This window comes from Leptodactylus fuscus, chromosome 6, assembly GCF_031893055.1.
Source record: "Leptodactylus fuscus isolate aLepFus1 chromosome 6, aLepFus1.hap2, whole genome shotgun sequence".
NCBI classification, from domain to species: Eukaryota; Metazoa; Chordata; class Amphibia; order Anura; family Leptodactylidae; genus Leptodactylus; species Leptodactylus fuscus.
In genome coordinates, this window is record NC_134270.1 from 69,604,238 (window position 1) to 69,621,562 (window position 17,325).

General features: G+C 39.6%; 1 protein-coding gene across 1 annotated transcript in view; it reads left to right on the plus strand.

Annotated features, from left to right (window-relative positions):
- The window catches only part of TTYH1 (tweety family member 1), a 151,284-nt gene that overhangs the window by 42,680 nt on the left and 91,279 nt on the right, over positions 1–17,325 (plus strand). The gene's annotated exons all lie outside the window — the stretch shown is intronic.

Sequence of the window (17,325 nt, forward strand, 5' to 3'; positions counted from 1 at the left end):
TTACTATACAAAGGCACGTAAATCAGTATTGAAATGAGAAAAATGTAGTCTATCTCTTAGGGCCTTAATCTTATGGTCCATGCTTCCCACAGCCTTCCTTTTACTCTAAAAGCTACAATGTCAGGAAACATGATAAGATGATGAAGTCCTTGACTGCATATAGTCTTTCCCACTGGGATTGGCTCTGGACTGCCTGCCAATCCAGCAATGAATCTATTGTTGGCCACTGCTGTATAATCAATGATTCCAAACCATCAGGCTCTGAGTTATAGAGTCTGGTAAAATATCGCCCCTGAGCTGACATTTCTGTGCCAAAGCTGTAGTTTCTCAGGCTGCAGAATAATTGTGATGTCCATTGAGATGCAAATACAGATTGCCTCCTTTTACTATAGCACTATGTTATAGACTTTATAGGTCTGCTCATCTGAAATACCTGGTTTGCCCAGGCCATGCTTTCTCTGGACCATCTAGGAGAATGCCCTATTACACTATTGAAACAGTAACATGAGCAGTGCTAACAGAAAGGCCATATTCATGAGATTGCTAAGGAAGTCTTAGATCCAAGCTAGGGCCACCAAGATTTATGGTCAATCACAGCACATCAATACCAAGGTACATTCTTTATGCCCTCACTGCTATTCCTACCACTACAGTTCATGCTCATTACCTTTATTCCTATGTAGGTTAGTATTTTCTTCATGGGGAAGGGACAGGAGAATGATATATGTGAAGTGTAGAGAGGAAATTGGCAAAAAATTATAAAGATTAAAACATTATAATGTACAACTAGTCACTGGATAAAATTAACTCAACAAAAAAACTTTGTGTAAGGGAATTGCTAGTTGAGCAATTCCCAAGTGCTGCTTCTGAAATCAGGGAGGAAGGGGAAGACAAAGACAGTGCGTACTAAGGTCAATCCAGCCCATGTCCCTGCCTACTTGCCACAACTGTAATAATGACAGGAACAACTGGGCGACAGTCTCTTCTCTGAATAAGTGTATACACTAAACGTGGACAAGACAATACAACACAGAAGAGGTATCAGTAAGCCAAGGGTAAAAGGCAGAGAGATAAAGCAGTATCAAATTGCAATCCAAAAGAGTAGTCACAAGAAAAGCCAAAGGTCAGAAGTAAATACAATACAATAAGAGCAAGTAGAAAGCTTAGCAAGGACAAATCACAATGGCCAGCCAACATGTGTGACCTGTTTATAGGAGGTCCAGAACCCGCCCCAGACTTGATTGCTAGATAGGCTGTTAATTACACACGTAAGGCTAAGATTAGCTGTTAGAGGAGCAGAGGGAATCCAAGGAGAAGGAGATGGGTGCGGTGGAAAAATCAATTACAGGGGTGAAGGAATAAGACAGTGTTCAGACAATGCAAGAAGAACCTAAAGCAAGGAATAAGCGCCAAAGGCTTGAAAAGGCAGAGACATTACACTTTGAGATATTTTGGTACATGATCAATAAAGAAAATTGGTTTATAACATCTTTTCTATTCTCCTTTATGCCAATCTGTTACCTAGAGAGCTAGTCATATGAGATGTTCTCTTGTCTTGGGTAAGCTTTGATGATTCTCTTAAGATGTTTGCCCCTTGACTAAAACAGCTCATCATAAGCTACCTAGCATACCACACAACACAGAGCGGTTCTCTGCAATCCCATCTAGCACTGAAGAGATTAAAGGTATCAGCTCTAGAGGATAAATCTTTAGTCCTTACATCACAACATATATCAGACAAACTGAAAAATTAAGTCTTCAAAGCTTGTGATCCCTTATACTAGTAATATTACTTACTTATGTCTGACAAGTCCCACATACAAGTCTTCTACTTTAAGCAGGTATGTGCCCACAGATGTATAATCCCCTGTAGTGATACTTACTTCTACTGGAAGTATAAAGAAATCAAGCACAGAAGTTACTTTTACGGATCTTAAAGGAGTTCCATACTTCTTCATAACTAACAGGTAGTGGAGAGGGAAAGTCAGGCAGAATTATTAATTCATTGTAAGGGAAAAACTGTCAGAAATAAGCCTTTACACTAGGGAAATCTCATCACAATCGGGTAAATGCAGGCCAATGGATACACGTGAGAGAAGCTTTCCCGCTGCATGTGCAAGAAAAACGCACTGTGAACAAAACCTGCATTTGACATCTTTTTGTCAAAAATTCAGGTTCAAAAGGTTTTACCCTGTACATTTTTTGTTGCAAAAACGGCAAAACCAAATAAGCCTTAACTTCAGGCAGAACAATAACAGAAATCCTGCTTGTGTGAGCTACTAACTATACAGCAAATACCCTAACTGTATGTGTGACTTGTTTCAGCCACACGGTCAACACAGAACACAGTAACAGCAACAGTTCAGACTGGACTCTCACCATTTTCAAGTGTGTTAGGACAGAACCCGACTAGTCCTCTCTTCCCTAGGAACTGCCCAGGATGAGGCCCAGCTCCCACCTGTGTTTGAAGGTTCCTCCCTAGTAGGACAAGAAGTCGGCTATCTCATAGCTAAGGTGTTACCTGAATTGTAGCCTCACTTACTGATAAGATAAAACAATCCTTTAATAGTCCAACCATGAGGAAATTTCAGTATGTTACAGCAGTATGATAATACGGATACAGGATAATAACAGTAATATATTACAGAAGAACAATACTAGGAGTCATAGCAACTAAAAAAAAAAAAGAAGTCTTTAGGATCATTTCGTTCTCTGTGTGGTCTGTTCTTGGCTTGGCCTGATTTAGATTATGTAGCCTGACCGCGGCTGGTAGGAAAGATCTCTGATAGCGCTCCTTCTCACACTCGGGGTGAAGCAGTCAGTCATTGACAGTGCTGCCGAGTGCCGTCAAGGTCTCATACATGGGGTGGGATTTATTTTCCAAACATCATTCTTACCACACATAAGTGAGGAATCTGGGGGAGACATAGCGACCTTCCAGAATCTCACCTATCACTTTCTCACAATATATAATTATGTTATTTCCTTATGCTATACATACCCACTAAAGTTCACACCCTGGTTACCCTTTATCAGAGATATACTATGACTATGTAACCTATCAGTTTTTTGCATATGGGAGGAAACTCTCCCCAGTACCATGGAGGCACACAAATCTTATGCAGATGATGAAGCAACAGTGCTAACCACTGGAGCACCATCCTGCTTGTAACAATTAAATGATATATACATCTACTCTGCTATTCAGTTTTATATTCCAACCCCCCCCCCTTTTAATCATGACATTAGTTCCACAATTCATATCCACAAACTAGGAAGATCAGGATGAAAAGTGATTGGTTGTATTGCAATTTATAGATTTCTGGCAGGATACATTAATAGAACCATAGGGAACAAATGAAGTACAGTAAGCAAAGAGTGAGATAGGAGTAAAGTAGATGGATATAGAGAGAGCAGAGGGCACTTTCGTTCACTTGCTCTTCCTCCTTCTATAAGATAAAAGTCCAATGACAGTGTCACAAGGCTCCATTTGTTCCCCGGCTCTGGGTGGCACTGGGGCTGTGTGGTCCATCTCTTCCCAGCTGCAGCAACAATACACATCTTGTTCTTATTTCTATTTTTCCCAGATCAGAAAATTGTCTCTTAATTTTATTTTTAATCCTTAAGGGATCCTCTATTTTACAATATAGAACATACAGTGTCCATCCCTTTTAGAGAGAGTTGGTGACGATTGTTCCATATCCTCATGTATATGGATAGCATATGTTCATAGGAATGCAATCGCTCTGCAGTGTATATAACAAAATAGTCGATAGTGGATGTCCCCCCACCCCCATATCCAGTCCTTTGTATTGAAATAGTGATGATATTCTTGCTCTGTATGTGTGGAGTTAGACTAGCTTTATCTATTACAAAGTATAGAAGCTGTGTCCGGTTACTTTTTATTTATTCATACTGTAGATAAAATCCTTCTTCCTATATCACCTGAAATGAATTCAATTGCATCAAGATAAACAGAAAATGCTGTTTGATTCAGGTGAACATAACCTATCTATCTGCGTAGTTGGATTGATGTGCTTGTTACTGACAGCCCCCCTTAAGAGTCTGGTAAGGAGGTAAAAACCCATATAATGAGGTGTACTGACTACCTTACTGTCACGTAGTGATCACCTAGAAACATGACAGAAGATGAGAATTGTATGTTGTTGGCAATAATCCATCGATTTTAGAGAGGATTATATGTAGAATATCGTAGGCTATATCTCAGACTTATTTGTCTCTGTATTTTTCTACATCTAGAATAAGCAATATACATGACAATTTTTATGGTCAACATTTTCACCAAGGAAACAAGCCATCCAAATGATTGACAAGCACTCTATATTATTATCTCAGCAAAGTATGTGACTGCTGAAAGTAAAGTGTTTCGAAATAACACAGTAAAGCGCAGTCTGCCGAAAACATAAAAAAGCATATGCCTCTAAATAATAAGCATCTCCAGTATATATCAGACCTTCAGTCATTTTCTTCTTTAAAGCTGTGAAAATTCTTTGTAAAGTTACTCAAAGTCCAGATATTTAACTTCTTAGATACCGTATCATATGGCTGCAAAATTCAAGACCTTTAGGCTGTATTCACACAGAGTAACGCCAGGCGTTTTTTGTGTGTTTTTTGCACATAGCGCCGCGTTAACGCCGCGTATACGCCGCGTTAACGCCGGGCAACGCCACCGCTAAATAGCGCGGCGTTAACGCGGCGTATACGCGGCGTTAACGCGGCGCTACGCGGCGTAAACGCGGCGCTATGTGCAAAAAACACACAAAAAACGCCTGGCGTTACTCTGTGTGAATACAGCCTAAAACAGCAATTTTCCATGTTTTCAGTTTGTACTCCCTGCCTTCCAAAAGTATGAGGGCTTATTTTTTTGAGGAACAAATAGTAATTCATAATGGTACCATTTATAATATTCTGTTCGATGTGCTGCGAAGCCGGAAAAAAAAATTAGAATGGGGGTGGAAGTGAAAAAAAACATATGATCATGACATTGCTGTAGGGTTTCACTTTTACATCATTCACCATGCACTAAAAATGACATATTAGCTTTATTCTATGGATTGGTATGATCACAGTGATACCAAATTAATATAGTGTTTATCATGTTTTATTGCCTTTACAAAAATTCTAAGTTTTGAAAAATAAGACACCATCATTTTATAAGATTTCAGCGTACAGAGATATGTTAGGTGTCTTTTTTTTGTGGGGCAATATTATGTTTTCATTGACACCATTTTGGGGGATGTAGATATTGTACCTCATACTGCTGCATCATGGAAAAATTATGGAAGTGGGAGAAAGCCAATAATGGCTGCTACTTCAAGGGGTTAAAGGAAATGTGACACAATGTTTTTACTGGCTATTACAGGAGGCTCTGCATAGTTATTAGAAGAGAGACTGTGCCTAGCTATTACGTGGCTTTGTGCCTATCTATTATGGGGGACTGTGCCTAATTATTATGGGGGAATGGGCCTAGTTATTACATTTGGGTTCTGCCTAGCTATTAAGGGGCATTGGGCCTAGCTATTATGGGGGACTGTGCCTAATTATTATGTGAAACTGTGCCTAACTATTACGTTTGGGTTGTTCCTAGTTATTACGTTTGGGCTGTATCAAACAGTTATGGGGAGGTGTCTAGCTACTCTGAGGGGGGCCTGTGCTCACTATTATCAGTGAGTTGGGCCTAACTATTATGTTTGGGGTTGTGGTTTACTATTATGGGGGACTGTGCTTAGCTATTATGGTAGTAGGATCTGTAACTGACTATTATACGGGAGTTAGGGCACAGGAGAATAGGATCCATACACACAAATTCCTGTTATTTTGGTAGTTATATTGAATTGCTTTTGGTATCTATCTGGCCAGGTGACCAATATCTTTATTTTGCTGTATCTTCTGGAAAACCGAGCCCACCTGAAATACCTAGAACGGGACATGTGTCTGTTGTGAATGCTATAGTGGCCATATGTATTTGTGGACACTGTAGTGACATGGAGTGATATTTTTTGTAATACATTCCCTATAAAGGGCCATTTTTTATATTGTGTTACAGTGCAAATAACCCGGTAAAACCACAGGTCGGACATTACAGGTGCAACAAGTGATGTGACCAGATTACAAATGTCACTGTATTCAGCAGTCATCTCCTCAGACTTCTGCTCTGCTCCTGCCTTCAGGCTTTGTTCTATATTTGGTGCATTGTGAACTTCTATTGTCTGCGTCTATTCAGTAGTAGGGCAGAAGGGTTGCAATTTAGATTAGAACCAGTCAGAAATAGATGTTGGGGGTGAGAGTATCTCCATTGTACTCCTAGGCCTGTATTTGAAGGAGTGAAGGTTACAGGGGAATAGATTGGGTCAACAAGAGCGTTGCACCGAACTGTGGCACAACTGAAAGAATGATAGGGAGTGAATGTTTGGCCTTCTGCATGAACAAGAGCCCCATTCAAATGACAGCAGAATATTCACAAGCGGAGACAATGCATTCTCTGTCCAACCAGCCTAAAGGGACCAGAGGGCTGATGCAGGCTGTGGCTGAATTTAAATGAAATAAAGCAGCAAAGAAAACTTCTCATTCCTTTGTCACATTTAATATTCAGGGACATTTTCTTACTCAGTGCTTTATACATGACTGCACAGCATTATACTGCAGTTTAGACTTCTATACAGCAGTGTGCCTATATTTGCATCAGCTTAGCTGCATATGTTTCTGCTATGCTACGTATATATGATTTATAGTGGGAATACATTGTACTTTATTTAATACCTCTGGAATAGTACAAATAATATCAATCCAAATGAGCATAGAAGGTGCTCATGGTTCATAATATATGTTCTGAGGCCATCCAATCGCTACAAGTAGATTAGGGGCACGGCTATGTGGACTGCACTGTTACAATATGCACACGAACATAAACCTCATCTATTGTTCCAAATTTCCTCTGTGCCTGCTGTGTCTGAAATGTACAAATGGTGAAAATTCAATCATAACATTGCAAACAGTTTAGGGACTAACTGGTTTAGGAAACCCCTTCCCATACCTCATATAAGGAAGGAGACTGCTTGTAATTCATTTAGACTGGGCTCACATCTGCACATGGGACTTTTCTCTGTACCGGTTTCAGTTCTGAAATGGTAGAAACCTGATGGGCACCAGGTGGAATGCATTATAGTGAAAGAAGTTCACCAGTGTCCATGTGCAACCGCTGTTTTAGTGGTCTGGCCTCCATCGTTTGGGTCCTCTAGCAGACCGGAATGATGGAGAGCACAATAGTAATCTGAACCTAGTGTAAGACAGACATTATACGGGGCACCATGCAAAATGTATGATATTTAGGATAGGGAAAAAATGTCTTATCACTGGTTGTCCCACCAGTGAGTCCACAAGTGCCATATATGAGCAGGGGTGCGCACACTTGATAACAGCTTCATTTACTTCTAGGGAAATTTCAAAATTTTATCTAATATTTTCATATAAATTTTTTGGCCTAGAAATCAGATAAATGTTGTCTCTCCAACATGTTGTGTGTTCTGTTTCAGTGTGCAGGATTCTATGATGAATGATTCTTGTGACTGTATCAACCTCTTTCATTGCTGGTTGTCCTCATCCTCCAACTTCCAAAAATAATTGTCATCTTCAGGGGTGATGGGATTCTCAGACGTGAGACTTGAGAAAAAAATGAGATTGCTTCAGTCTAGCTGTCTGGAATTACCATAGGTTTGATGTGGACAAGAATCTCCTTGCTTGATTTCTAACCCAATACCAATGTGTATTGGAATAGTGGATAACATAGACCCATACATTGCTATTATGTATTGTATACAGTATATCACACTACTGTTCTTTGTACTTGCTGAAGGTAGAAAACCTAAACACTAAAACTACAAGAACAGCTCCTCTATCTACCTGCAGTCTTGAATCTTATTGTAGGGTGAATATGAGACTGGAATAGGAGAACAATGTCAGAGGGAAAGAAGGAAGTAAATGGCATATCAACTAAAACAAGTATATATAAAGCATACAAAAGAGCCATTCAGAATATTATTCTATAAATATAGTCTGTGTTGTACAATATAGGTATATTTGCTGCAGTGCTTCTTTTTTATCAGGTTAGAGATTGCTTATTTTAGGCATTTATCCGCTAAAGATTATACTTCATATAACTTTCCAATTCTAATTGAGAAAAATCTTCATTGTTTACTACCAATGGATAAAATCTGGCCAGGTCATGTGATGGTCACATAGGTGCAAATAATCTATTTGGGGTATGTTATACTTATATATTGTATGTCCATAAGTGATTACAACTGTATTCCAGAGCTACTCCAGGTAGAAGATTTTTAGAGGGTGTATAACAAGGCATCGTGTCACTATTTAGCCCTTTCTAGTCTTATAACTATGCTTCATACACTGAATGATGAAGTACGTTCATATTCATGTTAATAGAGCTCATTTGCATTACCAGACATAATCATGGAACTGTTTTTCATGTTTTTATATTATCCCCCCGCCATGCAACCTTTTCAGCAACATGGTGTGGGTGGTGCAAAAAGGCCAGTTGTGTCCATTTATGTTGCAATTTGCACCTTTTTATGCCAGAAGGCTTCCTGCTCTACCATTCTTCAACTTGCAGGTCGCAGGCCACATTAGGTCTGTGGCCTATGACTTTTAAGTATTGGTATTTACCTGTCTGCTGCCCGCTTTTATTCTTTAAACCTACTGTACCATTACTGCAGTGATAGTGCCTGCGACAATGGCCGAGATAATAATCTCAGCCATTTAACCTCTTAGATGCTGCAGTCAATATAGAGTGCAACCTCATATAAAAAATATAAAGGCTGGTTTATCAAGAACAATATTTTCCTAACTTATAATGAAATGCCCCCTCCTTATAAATTAAGTGCCTCTTCTGGGGTCTCTGCTCTTAAACAGAAGTAGCTTGCCAGCATAGATTTTTGCAATCATTTATGCCAGAAAACTGGTGTAAATGATGATTATAAATCAGACGGGGCCAGGAAAGTGGCATGATTTTTTTATGGCTTGTATGGCAGTCGCAGTAGGGTTGGCCCGTACAATCAAATCCACTGGTGGACCCTAGACATCCTAGTCTGATTCTACCTGGTCTACAAAGAGCAGGTGTCATTGCATCCTCTGCACCAAATGAGCCTACTGTGTGGGTGTTGTAAAATGATTACAGATAGGACATGGATTGATGTTGATACTTCCTCTCTACAAGCCTGAGGAATAGGCAATAGGTAATGTGGATGCATAATGCATAGTAAAAATCTAATACATCATGAAGAATTGATGTATCTGCAAAGTATATAATTTCCATATGGAATTGTAGAACTTTAGTGTAATAAAATGCTACATAAAATGTGAATAGCAATGGAATAAAAATAAAGGAGTGGAGAACATAAAGCTGCAGCTTCCCAGGTCCCAGATTTTGCTTTAGAAGGGTTTACAGTTTGACTGTCTGGGGGGGAAAGAAAAGAAGCTTTTTTTCACTACCCCTCCCATCTTTAAAGCACTATCATTTTCCCACCAAGAATTCCTCCAGAGAAAGAAAAGGGTCCCATTAGCATGATAAAGGTTCCTTTCTTATAGTGGCGAAGCTTGTCTCCATGGAGACAAAGAGATGGTGGGAGGGAACTTGATACAAAAGAAATATGGAGGGAGAGGAGTGAATGTCTCGGGAGAAGACCTCTACGGGCCATAGCTCAATTCCCACCACTGGTTCCATGGTAAAATACAAGTTTGGCTTATAACTCTTTCTGCTTCTGCTTTGCCTGAAATAATAACCTTGGCTCTGTCTATTTATTGTTGTAGGTTTAATGTGATAGTTTTTATATTCATGTATCGTCTGGAACTCGCATAGGGTTTCAACTTGTAAAAACTTTATCAAATTATTATTAAAGGGCTTGTCTCGTCTTAAAAAAACTGATATACCGCAGGGCAGATGATTGCCAAGTTCAGACCATCAATGTGTTTGCAACTTCACTCGTTCACTGGGGGTCTCAGCATCTTATTAAAATGTTGTCTATGATGAAATTGTAAAGTGTAGCCAACCCAGGACCTATCCTCGTTGTCCAAAAGTCCTCTGTGGACTGTATAGATGTATGCTATATATAGGCATGCATATGCACAATGTATTCATTTGTAATGCTACACTGCTATGTACTGGCCAAACTGTATTATTAGTTGTTTGCAGTACATTCAGCAGGACCTTTTGGGCTCAAGGCCTCTTGCAGGCCATTAAGCTGAAAGGAGCTGTATATGTTGTTGAGTGTAACCTCTGAAGAACATTTTGGGCATATAGTCACTTCAGTTTAGCCCTGCTGCAATAAGAGAGTAAAGAACAGTCTGTTACATCCATGGGGTAGCTGGAAATGGGCCAGGTACTGTAGTTGTGGTACGGAGGAGATAAGCTGGTCAGTCACAAATAGTGGGACAGGGGCAAACTCCTTCATGCATATGTGCAACTATGAGGTCACTAGAGAAGACAAGGTCGAGCTGACACTGGGCCACAGATCTGCCCTGAGCTGATGTTAGGACACTGAGCCTATAGTGACCAGGAGACAGAATGGGTGCTTGGTGGAAGAAGCCGAGTACGCAAAGTGGAGATAGCTAGGAAAAGGTTGCAATGCAGTGCACACACAGTCCTGGTGTTTATCTAGGTGCCAATTGAACTGTAGCAAGTTAGACTGGGAGAAGCTGCAGGAAACCTGTTAAATACCCATGAATCATTCAGAAAGGCCCTCAAAGACTGTCACACTGAACCCTGTAACTATTTGTATACACAGTATTTAGTGTACAGTAACTAAAGGCTGTGTCTTTTGGGAGAACCATTAAGTGTAATATAACCTTGCATGTATCATTTAATCTATGTTTCGTGAAACGCGTTGTTGACCTGAGCAGTGAATAAAGTTTTGCTGTAAACTGAATTCTGCTGTCCTCTTTCCTGCCATTATACCTGCACCATCGTGTAACTGGCTTACCTTTTCAAAGCCACCTCTTTGACATTAAATAGGATGAGGACGTTATGAAATTATGTGCTATTATGTTATAGTTTGTATTATTTGTAACAGCGTTTCCCAACCCTTTCAGACTCATGGGGTCCGAGATCTGAGATGCCTGAAAAAAAAAGATAATCAAACCTGACAGTTCCTTTATGTCCAATGGAACATGTAAAACAATGGAAGTTTATGCAGCTACTATATGGTTGAGAAAGGCATAGCTGTGGCAAGGATTTGCTTCACCCAGGGCACAGTCTCAGTTCACTACACTCAATCTGTATGTAATACATAAAAGTGGCTTGTTGGCACTCCCACCTGGCAACCTTCATTCGGGGCACATGCCGTGTTTGCTTTCTTCCACCCCTGAAAAAGATAATCCCATCTTAGGCTAAGGCCTCACGTTACGGAAACGCAGCTTTTTTTGTTGCAGGTTTTGTTGTGGTTTCTTGAGCCAAAAGCCAGGAGAGGATTGAGCAGAAGGTAGAAGTAGAAGAACTTCCTATATATTTCCCATTCCTTTTGTAATCATTCTTGGTTTTGACTCAAAAAACTGCAGCAAAATCTGCTGTTTCGCAATATGGGGCTTCAGCCTTAGGCTGGTTTTAAGAATAAAGTTGCATGGAATTTTTCGCAAGTAAAGCAGCATAAGCAAAAGCCTGCAATCATGCAAACAAAAAAAATATAAAACTACCAAAAAAAAGAGCTGACACATCAGAAGTACTGGTCAATTCAAGGGCAGAGACAATGTCTCAAACTACTGAAGAACAGCATGCATAGGATAGTCTGAGACAATGGAGTCCATTGTAGGTGATGTAGCAGAGATCATGAATCCACATATCCACAAATCCAAAAATTAGGACATCCAGTTCTTCAACTATACATTCCTTTCGTTATAATTTGTAGGGTGGTTTTAACCCATTAGTGACTGACACATTGACTTTCTTCCACCACAATTGACTTCCAACATCAATTGTGGCAGAATTATGCGCTGTCTCCTGCAAACTGCCCGGGTGTGTACTCACAGCAGGATGCCCACTCCCAACGCCCAGGAACAGAAAACCGCCAGGCGTTTAACCCCTTAAATGCTGCAGTCAATAGTGACTGTGGCATCTAAGGGGTTTTAGAGGGAGGGGCTCCCTTCTGGAGGTCTTTTTATGGCAGTTCAGGGCCTAATGATGGACTGCCTAAGTATATCCCTATTAGGCCATTTCTAACAAACTGCCTGTCAAAAAATGACAGACATTATAGTACTCTGCCCTACAGAGGTTGTGCAATGCATTTTAAAAGTAATCAAAAGATTAAATCAAATTTCATTAAATTAAAGTTCATTAGGGGACAAAAAAATCATATAAAAAAATTAAAGTTTTTAAAAAAATCCATTACACACATATTGGTTATCACCATTTTCATAAGGACATGAATAAAACAACTGGAATGTTATTTTACCCGCACGGTTATTGGTTTACAAAAATATCTAAAAAATGATTCTAGAATTGCCATTATTTTCTTGTGGCCATCAAGATAAAACTATAAAAAGCGATCAAAAAGCATTACGATCCACAAAACAGTATCAAGGAAAATGTTAGGTCTTTCCGCAAAAAATAAGCCTATCTGCAATTCTTTTAACAAAAGAATAATTACGTTATGGGTCTTGGAATCCTGTCTCTTCCATCTCAATCACCATGACCACTTCTTCCAGCTTTGACATTTCTCTGTAAAGTTTGCAACACAGATATCTTTGGCTCCTCACTTTTCCAGACACTTGAAACACAATGTAATCACCAACATAAAGTCTTTATACTGTTGCTACCCCAATTATAAAGTAGATGATATAACACCCCCCCCCCCCCCCGAATGATTAATACTGCCAAGTAATAATGTCCCTGAGTCATCAATAAAAAATTAGTGGGGTTTCAACACCAAGGACTCCAACTGATCAGCTGTTTGAATGAACCATGATCCTGTGTAAGCACCGTGACCCCTTCTCTATTTACATTGCAACATTACAAGGCTGAAATTACATCACATGGTCACTAGAAAACAGACAGCTCACAATATAATCAGGTACCATAGCCCCTTCAAATAGCTGAGGGGAGGGGAGGTTCACTGATCTCATATTGATAACCTATCCTGAGGATAGACTATCATTTGAAATGAAAGGGGAAAGCCCAAGTGCCACCTTCATTATAATTAATTATGTCCAAGTGCCACCTTAATTAAATTAATTGCCCCCTAATATTAGGCCCACTGACATAAATACAGTTAAACCCCTAATGACTCCATATCTAAATGATTCCCCCTTCTATTCATAATGACCCCTTATATAAATTATGCCCCCTTTATAGTGAAAATGCCCCCTTATGATCCCTCCCTTATAGTCATAATGCCCTCCAATGACCTCTTATGCTATTAAATGGCCCAGAACCGTGCTAAAAAAGAAAGGCGTTGTGACCATGTATAGGACGTCTGCATCTCATCACAGGTGCCGTGCTGCGCCAAGAAGCAGACATCTTGACTGAGATATCGGCACCTTGTAAATCTACAGTGGTTTGTACATAATATGAGAAAAGCAAGATGCATTTTATCTAGATCAGTGTCCACTGTCCATATATTTTTGAGTATTTTTGTCATAGCATATTTCTCTATTTCGGTAATGAAAGACATAATAATATATATTTTGGTAATAAACAGCTTGATAGAAACCAAGAGAACACTGTTTTGACTTCCATCAGGTAAATATTCAGCATTGGGAGTTTTCCACAACTATACACTTAATGTAACCATGAGCAGAACCTAGCCCTAGACTTTCACTTATTTATAACTAAGGAATAACCTATTGAAAATCACTGCATAGCACTTCATGATATTGTAAGATAAAGCCTTATTGGTAAGGTTGCTCTTGGCTTTTTCCCAGTCAGCGAATACTTCCTTCCAATGTCATTGTACCCCTGGTAGATTCATTTACCCATTTGTATGGAATACATACAGTCCTATGAAAAAGTTTGGGCACCCCTATTAATCTTAATCATTTTTAGTTCTAAATATTTTGGTGTTTGCAACAGCCATTTCAGTTTGATATATCTAATAACTGATGGACACAGTAATATTTCAGGATTGAAATGAGGTTTATTGTACTAACAGAAAATGTGCAATATGCATTAAACCAAAATTTGACCGGTGCAAAAGTATGGGCACCTCAACAGAAAAGTGACATTAATATTTAGTAGATCCTCCTTTTGCAAAGATAACAGCCTCTAGTCGCTTCCTGTAGCTTTTAATCAGTTCCTGGATCCTGGATAAAGGTATTTTGGACAAACAATTCAAGTTCAGTTAAGTTAGATGGTCGCCGAGCATGGACAGCCCGCTTCAAATCATCCCACAGATGTTCAATGATATTCAGGTCTGGGGACTGGGATGGCCATTCCAGAACATTGTAATTGTTCCTCTGCATGAATGCCTGAGGATTTGGAGCGGTGTTTTGGATCATTGTCTTGCTGAAATATCCATCCCCGGCGTAACTTCAACTTCGTCACTGATTCTTGAACATTATTCTCAAGAATCTGCTGATACTGAGTGGAATCCATGCGACCCTCAACTTTAACAAGATTCCCGATGCCGGCATTGGCCACACAGCCCCAAAGCATGATGGAACCTCCACCAAATTTTACAGTGGGTAGCATGTGTTTTTCTTGGAATGCTGTTTCTTTTTGGACGCCATGCATAACGCCTTTTTTTATAACCAAACAACTCAATTTTTGTTTCCAAAATGAAGCTGCCTTGTCCAAATGTGCTTTTTCATACCTCAGGCAACTCTATTTGTGGCGTACGTGCAGAAACGGCTTCTTTCTCATCATTCTCCCATACAGCTTCTATTTGTGCAAAGTGCGCTGTATAGTTGACCGATGCACAGTGACACCATCTGCAGCAAGATGATGCTGCAGCTCTTTGGAGGTGGTCTGTGGATTGTCCTTGACTGTTCTCACCATTCTTCTTCTCTGCCTTTCTGATATTTTTCTTGGCCTGCCACTTCTGGGCTTAACAAGAACTGTCCCTGTGGTCTTCCATTTCCTTACTATGTTCCTCACAGTGGAAACTGACAGGTTAAATCTCTGAGACAGCTTTTTGTATCCTTCCGCTGAACAACTATGTTGAACAATCTTTGTTTTCAGATCATTTGAGAGTTGTTTTGAGTAGCCCATGATGCCACTCTTCAGAGGAGATTCAAATAGTAGAACAACTTGCAATTGGCCACCTTAAATACCTTTTCTCATGATTGGATACACCTGGCTATGAAGTTCAAAGCTCACTGAGGTTACAAAACCAATTTTGTGCTTCAGTAAGTCAGTAAAAAGTAGTTAGGAGTATTCAAATCAATAAAATCATAAGGGTGCCCATACTTTTGCACCGGTCAAATTTTGGTTTAATGCATATTGCGCATTTTCTGTTAGTACAATAAACCTCATTTCAATCCTGAAATATTACTGTGTCCATCAGTTATTAGATATATCAAACTGAAATGGCTGTTGCAAACACCAAAATATTTAGAACTAAAAATGATTAAGATTAATAGGGGTGCCCAAACTTTTTCATAGGACTGTATTAGGTTTTCAGCGTGGGCCCCTGAAACGACAAACTTTTTGCTTCTGGATAGCCAATGTACTAGCATTTCGTTCTTGTGTAAAAGCCATGGTCATTTGTACCCTCCTATATGACGTCTAGCTAGAAGCAAAGTGTTAGATAGTAGCCACTTACTATTATATAACTGGTATAACTAGCCATTGGCAATCAATATCATTAAGATATTCACTCATTGGGGAGCACTAGAAAGGACTTTAGTGGAAGTGATTAGAGATGAGCGAGTACTGTTCGGATCAGCCGATCCGAACAGCACGCTCGCATAGAAATGAATGGACGTAGCCGGCACGGGGGGTTAAGAGGCCGGCCGCCGTCAAAGTGGAAGTACCAGGTGCATCCATTCATTTCTATGGAGCGTGCTGTTCGGATCGGCTGATCCGAACACTACTCGCTCATCTCTAGAAGTCATCCATAGGATCTATCAAAGTGGCAGTGTGGCAAGTCATATCTATGCCAGCTCCTAAGTGGCATATGACTCTTAATGAATCAGCTGAATCTTCACTTTGTGCTCAGGGGATCAAGACTGGTGTGTGAAATACCAGTCGATAAATCTCCCTCAGGCTGGGGCATAAATGTCGCAGTTTTGCCACAGTGTCTTACAGTCGCTGCAAAGTGAATCCCATCCACACATTGCGGAAAAATATGTGCAACGGACAGGCAGCAATTTCCAAAACCATTGTATATCAATACCAACAGAAACACCAGTGGTTTCCCTATAGGTATAATAGAAGCAGAGTTACGCAATGCCCTTTATTCAGATAATCACAATGTTATTACATTATAAATATATGTTGACTCTCTTTGACATCGTTGGATGACCATCACATCCAAAATACAATATAGTTGCTTTCATCAGGGTTAAATTTCTATCAGGCTTCACAGGCATGTACTTGTAAGGAAAAATATCTTTGTACCGTGTTAGCCAGTGGATATGAAATATAAAATTTTTTTTGAGGAGTCTTCAGTAGTTGATACCTTTTTTAATGGCTAACTAAAAATGATGACATATTGCGAGCTTTCGGGATATACTCTATTCCTGTATAAATATGCTTGCCTTCAGATATTGTGTTATACCAGCCTGATGAAGGGGCCTTTTTAGAAGTCCCGAAAGCTGGCAATATGTCATCATTTTTAGTTAGCCATTTAAAAAGGTATCAACTACTGAAGACTCCTCAAAATTTTTTTTATAAGGCATGTACTTATAAGAGACTACTGAAGAAGAAGGATGCTATGACCTCTGGGTAAAACAGGTACTGATGTGACTACTGGAAGAAAGGTGGAGAAAGTACTGTGATTCTGGAAAGATTGATATGGAAGGCCCAGATGACCACTAGATCAAACAGGGAGGTGCAGCTGTAGCCACAAGACCTGAGAAGGGGAGCACTGCTGTATAACATTGAAGAGAGAGGAAAGGGTGCTGTTAGGATTACTCTTAGGGGTACGGCTGTGTTCACTTTATTGTTTTTTAAATGAAGTTTTCATAAGAACATACAACAAATACACCTGTGAACAAGGACATGTTGATCATAACAAACAGGCTTTTATACATTAAACATGAGACCGTTAGTATGACATATAAAAGGTAATGATTCATAACAGAAAATATATAGTTGTAAATGTTTTAAAAAACACAATAAAAATTGGGAATTTAAAAAAAAAA